General features: G+C 38.4%; 1 pseudogene; it reads right to left on the minus strand.

The window, feature by feature from the left end:
* Positions 1-212: 212 nt before the first annotated feature.
* LOC143599821 (DNA polymerase pseudogene) lies at positions 213-1,979 on the minus strand (annotated as a pseudogene).
* Positions 1,980-7,844: the final 5,865 nt, after the last annotated feature.

Below are 7,844 nucleotides of genomic sequence, written 5' to 3' on the forward strand. Positions count from 1 at the left end.
GTCAGTACGTAGCACTCCCTTTCAATTATCCATGGTGTCTTCCTTACCAGTTCCTGGCTTGACTAAACCAATCTATCAACCTTCATAACCTGCTTATAGTTTACATGTCTCGGGCTAAATCACATTCTAAGACCACTTTAGGCTCTTAAAAGACCTGTTTAGCAACCCTTATATTATATTCTATTCCCTCTAGTTTTGTTAATGGAGTGGTTTTACGGGGGCTTCCCCTTGTCAGTCTGGTTTTTCCTCTCTGTTTTCTTATCAGTCTCTGTTTTCTGATCAGTCTTGGTTTTCTGATCAGTTAATTTCTTCATCTCATCTTGAAGATGATAAATCTTACTTTTCATCTCGGAGATCTCTCTATCCTTCTCTGAAATGATGCTGATCATCTCTCTATACCTTTGAGAGAGTTTTTCACTAAGAATCTCACTCTTAGTCTGAAGGTGATTCATTTCTTTCCTGAGAAAGAATAAGATTCTATCTCCCAAAAGAGAACTAACGTTAGACAGATTTCTGATATGAATAGGTTCGATATCAATCCATATATTCTTGATATATACTGGTAACCTTTTAGAATCCATGCTAAGACCTAACTTGTATAAACTTTCTTGCTTATGGATTTCCAGTTCTTTCCAATTGACTTTAAAGTTGGAAGTAACCGAGACCAGTTGTTTCTGAGATGGGTCATCGTACTGTGACTGAAACCATTCCAGTGTCACTAAGCTTTTAGCAGCACCTTTGTGCTTGAGAACAATCTTTCCATCCGCGTCTTTCTCTATGTATCCATAAGATTTAGGGGCTAAAAAGTAGCCCTTGATGATTCTTGCTTCTAGCTTTAACATACCTAAGACCGAAGATGAAATCAATTCATCAGGGAGCGGCTGTCCTAGCACAACTGAGTCAGTATCAGTGTAGTAACAGTCCTCCCTTGAGATGTAAGGGTACATATAGATCCTAGCACTGGCTGTGATAGCAGCAGCTAGTTGTATAGCACCGTTCCTTGGTGGGTTCCATTCTTCCGGGGTATTACCGGTATTGACATGGTAGGAAACTAAGTATTTATCCTTACCAAGCAGTGAACCATACATAAAGGAATCTTTTTTGTACAATGTTTTATAGCGATCATGATCACAGATCTCGGCTGTAGTGCTTTCTGGGTTAATACCAAATCTCCCGTATAGTGAATTCATAAGGATCTTGTACACATAGGATAAAGCTTCATTTCCATCTTTCTTTGCTTCTATCCTCTTTGAGGATTGTGTGTTAACAAATTCTATGAAAGGGCTTTCCATTCTCTCATAGAGGTAGCCAGAGAGTGGGAGCACGGTGTAACCAAGGTCTCTTGCAAACTTCAATTCCTCGCTATAGTAGACACCTACAAACTCACCTGTTGGAAAGATGAGAGTGTTATTCTTGTTTCGATAGGGAAGAAAGGGTTTCTTGATTGTCTTCGGACAGACCACATAAGCCTCTATAAAGCCATACAAGCTATCGAGGTCCTTCTCATCCAGATTTCCATGCCAGACAGGTTTACCACCAGGCATTGGATAGTTCTTCATGACAAATGGATAGAGTGAGTTAACATCGTAGTAGTATAGGTCCTCACCATAAGGTTTGTATGTATCAGTATGTCCTCCGTAGTATGCTTTTCTATTAAAGTTGTCTTGATTCATCTTTGGTATGTAGATAGGCCAATTTTCCTCATCATAATATCTCAAACGAAAGATGCTTAGAGCTAGTGAGGATAGGGTGATTTTGCTCACGATATCCAATTTATAAATATCAAAATAAATCTCTTGTGCTTTCTGCATTATCCCACCAAGAAGGAGGATATCCTGCTTCATATACTCAGTCAAGTTCTCCCTATCATCTTCCAAATTGTCTAGAGACACATTCTCGTGATCGATTGTTCCTTTACTACCAAGAGATGGGCATGACGCTAAAAATATTTTCTTTCTCTTGATTACCCCTCGAGACATAACTTAGGTCCGGCCCATCTTGGCTAGGAATAATCAAGCTATAAAACAATACAATTTATAAACTCAAGACATAACGGCGCCTCTCTATGGCGAGACTTTTAATAACACCTTGTCACCGATATTGAATTCTAATGGCTTACGACGGACATCGGCGTAATTCTTTTGGCGATTACGTGTCGCCTTAAGTCGTTCTCGGATTGAATTTTTAATTGACGGAAGTCATAGCGAAGATCAATTTTAAAAGAGAAACTTGCATTTTTGAATTTGATCCAAAGATCATTGATTCGAGGAAGTGGATAAAGGTTCTTGATTGTGATTTTGTTTGATGCTTGATAGTCGATATACATACTTATGGATCCATTTTTCTTCTTGGCAAAAAGTATTGGCACTCCCTTCAGTGATGAACTTGGTCGCATAAAATCTTTCTCGAGAAGCTTGCTGAGTTGTTTCTTTGGTTCCATCATTTCAGTCAGTGCAAGGTGATACGAAATTTTTGGCGATTGGAGCAGTACCGGGAATAAGATAGATCTTAAACTCTACTTCATGATCGAGAGAGATTCCAGGAAGTTCGTCGGGAAAGTCATCAGCAAAATTGGAAACAACGGAACGTCTTTGATTTCTTTGGGTTTAGATTCTTCGGTGACATAGGCCATGAATGCTAAGCATCCTTGATTTAAATATTTGTTAGCCTTCATTGAGATTAGGCTAACTCGGCCAGCGTCTTTATCCCCTTTAATTTGAATAGTTCGTTTATCAGGGCTTGAAGTTCAACAGTCTTGCTACTGCAAAGGATACGAGCATAGTTGTTGGATAACCAATCCATATCAAGTACACTAGCAAGAGTCATAGGTAACAGTTGGATATGCAGAATATAACTAGCTAAGAGAATTGCTTTCCGTTTTCAAGAGCTTCGGAGATTTTGACTGTTTTGAGCTAGCAGTTTTCGACGCTTAGAAGTTTATTTAATTTTGTTAAAGGCTTGTTTAATAGACTACAAAAGTAATAATTTGTAAAACTTAATTGGCATCTAAATCAAACGAAATTCTAGCATAAGCTTCATTGACTAGGAACGTACCGGTAATGGTTTCCGGCATGTCAGAGGCTTGTTTTTTGTCGAGTACAAAGACTCTTGCGTTATTTTTCTTGGGTTCGTTCTTCTGACCACTTCCACCCGCACCACCAGTCACGGGTTTGTTTTTGGGACATTCAAAGCTTAGATGACCCATTTCTTTGCAATTGTAATAGGTCATCTTCTTCTTCCAGCAATCGACCGTAGCGTGGTCGGATCTATGACACGATTCACATATATTTTCCGTAGAAGATGGAGTGAAGTGGCATCGTACCTTATGAAATTTTCTACATATCTTGCATTATGGAAAGTTGGGACTAGACTTGCGTTGATCAATACCCTTGCCTTTGAAGTAAGCATTTCCTCCTTTCCTTTCGTCATAAGTTGTTACAATCTTCTTGTCTTCTTCTTTGTTACGGATCATGAAGTCCATTAGGTAACCAGCTAACTCCATCGCAGAGTCAGCAGTCTGTGGAAAGTGAGATCTCACCATGTCACGAATCTCTCGTGGTAGTCCCCAAATATAACGTGTCACTTTGCTGTATTCAGGGGTAACCAGCTGGGGAACCAATCTACAATATTCGTGAAATTTTGTGTTGTACTCACGAAGATTTGTTCTAATGACCTTGTGATTCGGGAATTTGGTTTGGATTTGGTCTGTCTCGTGCATCGGACAAAATTTTGCCATCAACATCTCCTTAAACTCATTCCAAGTTAGATTGTACATCATCTCCCTTCCTTTACTCATAATCATCGTATTCCACCACTAGAGCGCTTCCCCTTTGAACATGAGGGCAGAATATTGAATATTTTCTTGGTCGGAACACTTGCTCGTTATGACGATTGTCTCCATTTCTTCAAGCCACCTCACGGTTGTGATGGCTCCTTTGTCACCATGGAATACCTTCGGTCCATAGTATTTGAAGCCTTTAAACGAACATCATCCAATTTTCAATTTCTTAAATTCTCGACGGATTCCACTATCGACATTCGACTCATGAACACTTTCCTTGACATGGGATGGTTTTGGTCGGGACATTACGGACTTTTGGGAAAGATCAACGGAATGAGAATGTTTTGAGTGTTACGATTGGGACCTAGCCATAGATTCTTCTCTAACCGCATCTTTTATCATTCTTTGGATTTGACTCATATATTTCTCGAGAATTGGTTCATCTTTTTTATTCACGGGTTCTTTCCCCTTTTCTTTTCTTTCTTCAGCTTCCTTTCAAGCATTCTTAATGTTGTTACTTTGTTCAGGCATTATTCTTTTTCTTTTCAAATATGTCTATTATATCTGAAATATAACAAATTTCTTTTCTTAAATATACATTTTTATTTATTATACATATATATATATATATATCATAAAATGATATATATATATATATTTACAACACATTTATATATATCGTTCATTCGATATATATTTTCACCTATCCTTATTGTCTTTGTTTACAACATACGTTACACATAACATACGAACTATCTTAACACATAAACTTCATTTCTTGAAAACACACCATCATCTCAATCCTTCATGAATTTCTTCACAGCCTTTGTCAACTTGTTGCACTTGCGAAGAAGCGTCTCTCCTATCTTCTTCTTTTTCTTCCCATCAACGGCTATCTTCTTCCTCAAATCGTCTGTCTCATGTAAAGCAAGATCGAGATGCTCCTCTTGTGACTGAGGGTTGTCATTGCGATAACCGTAGCGGGGTGGTGGATCATGGTACCCCATCATAACAACATTGAAATGGTTTTTCGGATCCGGGTATGGTGTTGCAGTCACATCGGATTGGTAGTTAAAGAAAGCCTCGACAGCCTCGTTCTACTCCCGAATCTCATTCGCTTGGTCTTCAATTGATGGTATTTCTCCTTGGCACTGTGGGAAACTTGATGATTCTTTGCCTTTAAGTTCTTGGAGAAATTGCATGTAGAGGTCAACTGAACCATAGCTTGGGTGAGAGAATAGCTCTTCCACCGGTGTTGTGACTTCATTCAGATTATCGGGATACCAGGAGCCCCGCCTGATAGGGAAATAGAGTTTAGGATCGACCTCATGCCGGGAACATCCCCAATAGCCAAATCTCCTAATCGTCTAGCACCTACAGAAATGAAAGAACTAAAGAAACAGTTAGATGAACTTCTGGAGAAAGGATTCATACGTTCGAGTTCGTCACCGTGGGGAGCTCCAGTTCTGTTTGTAAAAAAGAAGGACGGATCGATGAGAATGTGTATAGATTATAGAGAACTGAATAAAGTCACAATCAAGAACAAGTATCCACTTCCAAGAATCAACGATTTGTTCGACCAGCTTCAAGGAGCAAGTTGTTTTACAAAGATTGATCTTAGATCGGGTTACCATCAATTGAAAGTACAAGAGGAAGATATACCAAAGACAGCCTTTAGAACCCAATATGGAAATTATTTGTTCACCGTGATGCCATTTGCACTCACTAATGCTCCAGCAGCTTTTATAGACATGATGAATCGAATTTGCAAACCATACTTAGACAAGTTTGTTATCGTTTTCATTGATGACATTCTTGTTTATTCAAAATCAAAAGACGATCATCAAGTTCATCTCAAAATCATACTTGAAACCTTAAGAAACGAGAAATTGTACGCCAAATTCTCCAAATGTGAATTCTGGTTATCCGAAGTTCAATTTCTTGGTCACGTTATAAATGATAAGGGTATTCAAGTAGATCCAGCTAAAATAGAAGCCATTACCAAGTGGAAGAAACCCAAGACACCGACTCAAGTCAGAAGTTTTATAGGCTTAGCCGAATATTATCGAAGGTTTATTCAGAACTTCTCCCGAATAGTTGTTCCATTAACTTCACTCACAAGAAAGACAATTAAATTTGAATGGGGACCAAAAGAAAAAGGAAGCATTTGAAACACTTAAACAAAAGTTAACCAATGTACCTATTCTGGCCTTGCCAGAAGGACTAGAAAACTTTATCATTTACTGTGATGCTTCGCACACGGGAATGAGATGTGTTTTGATGCAAGGAAAGAAAGGAATTGCTTATGCTTTGAGACAGTTAAAGGTTCATGAAAAGAATTACACCACACACGACCTTGAATTAGGCGCTATAATCTTCGTGTTGAAATTATGGCGACATTACTTGTATGGTGTTAAGTTCATTGTATACACATATCACAAAAGTTTGAAGCATATATTTGATCAAAAGGAATTGAATATGAGACAAAGGCATTGGATGGAAACGCTTTATGATTACGACTGTGAGATCATATATCATGAAGGAAAGGCGAATGTTGTGACTGATGCCTTAAGTAGAAAAGAACATGAGAAACCATAGAGAGTTCGAGCTCTTAGATTGGAACTTAAAGTTGATTTAGCTAATCAGATCAAAGAAGCTCAGAAGTTGGCACTGGAAGAAGGAAATATTAAAGCCGAAAAAGAGAATGGTACAATTGATCAATTAGTCAAAGGAAGTGATGAAATACTTAGACTCGGTACAAGGATTTGGGTACCAATGGTCGTGAGTCTAAGAGATAAGATTCTAGATGAAGCACACAAGTCAAAATATATGATGCATCCAGGAAGTGACAAGATGTATCACAATCTAAAAGATGATTACTGGTGGATCGGTATGAAGGAAGATATTGCTTTGTATGTAGCTAAATGCCTGACGTGTTCTAAAGTGAAAGCTGAACATCAAAATCCGTTAGGATTACTACAACAACCGGAAATTCCGATATGGAAATGGGATATGATAACTATGGATTTTACCATGAAGTTACCTAAAACTTCTCGCCAAAATGATGTGATCTGGGTTATTGTAGATAGACTTACCAAGTCTACCCATTTTATTCCAATACAAGAAACGTTTAGTATGGATAAGTTAGCACACTTATATGTCGAAAACATAGTATCCTTACATGGTGTGCCTCTATCCATCATTTCGGATAGACATAGTCGTTTTACTTCAAATTTTTGGTCAAGTTTTCAAAAGGCAATGGGGACTCGATTAAATTTAAGTACTGCATACCATCCCCAAACTGATGGCCAAAGTGAACGTACAATTCAAACCTTAGAAGATATGCTTCGTACCTGCGTTATCAATTTAGGAGGAAGTTGGGATACTCATCTTGCTCTTATGGAATTCTCGTACAACAATAGTTATCATACGAGTATCCAAATGGCACCATTTGAAGCGTTGTATGGGCGTAAGTGTAGAACACCTGTATGTTGGTCAGAAACAGGTGATAGTCAGTTGTCAGGATCTGAAATTGTTTAAAGGACTACTGATCAAGTAATACAAATTCGTGAACGATTGAAAACGGCAAGGGATAGACAAAAGAGCTATACGGACATTCGTCGCAAGCCATTGGAATTCAAAGAAGGCGATAGAGTATTATTGAAAGTGTCGCCTTGGAAAGGAGTAGTACGATTCGGGAAGAAGGGGAAACTGAGTCCACGCTTTGTAGGACCATTTAAAATACTTGATAAAATCGGACCAGTTGCTTACCGATTAAAGTTACCCGAAGAAATGAAAGGTATTCACGATGTGTTTCACATATCCAATATATGCAAGTGCTTGGCCGATGAAACCCTTGCAATGCCTTTAAAAGATGTTAAAATCAACGAGAAACTAAAGTTTATAGAACAACCGATTCAAATAGAAGATAGCATGATCAAGTTTCTCAAGCACAAACGGTTAAAGCTCATGAAAGTCAAATGGGATTCAAGACGAGGACCCGAGTATACGTGGGAGCTCGAGTCAGAAATGAAAACGAAATATCCCTATCTATTCCAATAAA

This window comes from Bidens hawaiensis, unplaced genomic scaffold (genome assembly GCF_021521415.1).
Source record: "Bidens hawaiensis isolate Kalapana, Puna unplaced genomic scaffold, B.hawaiensis_p1.1 tig00052938_1, whole genome shotgun sequence".
Classification (NCBI taxonomy): domain Eukaryota; kingdom Viridiplantae; phylum Streptophyta; class Magnoliopsida; order Asterales; family Asteraceae; genus Bidens; species Bidens hawaiensis.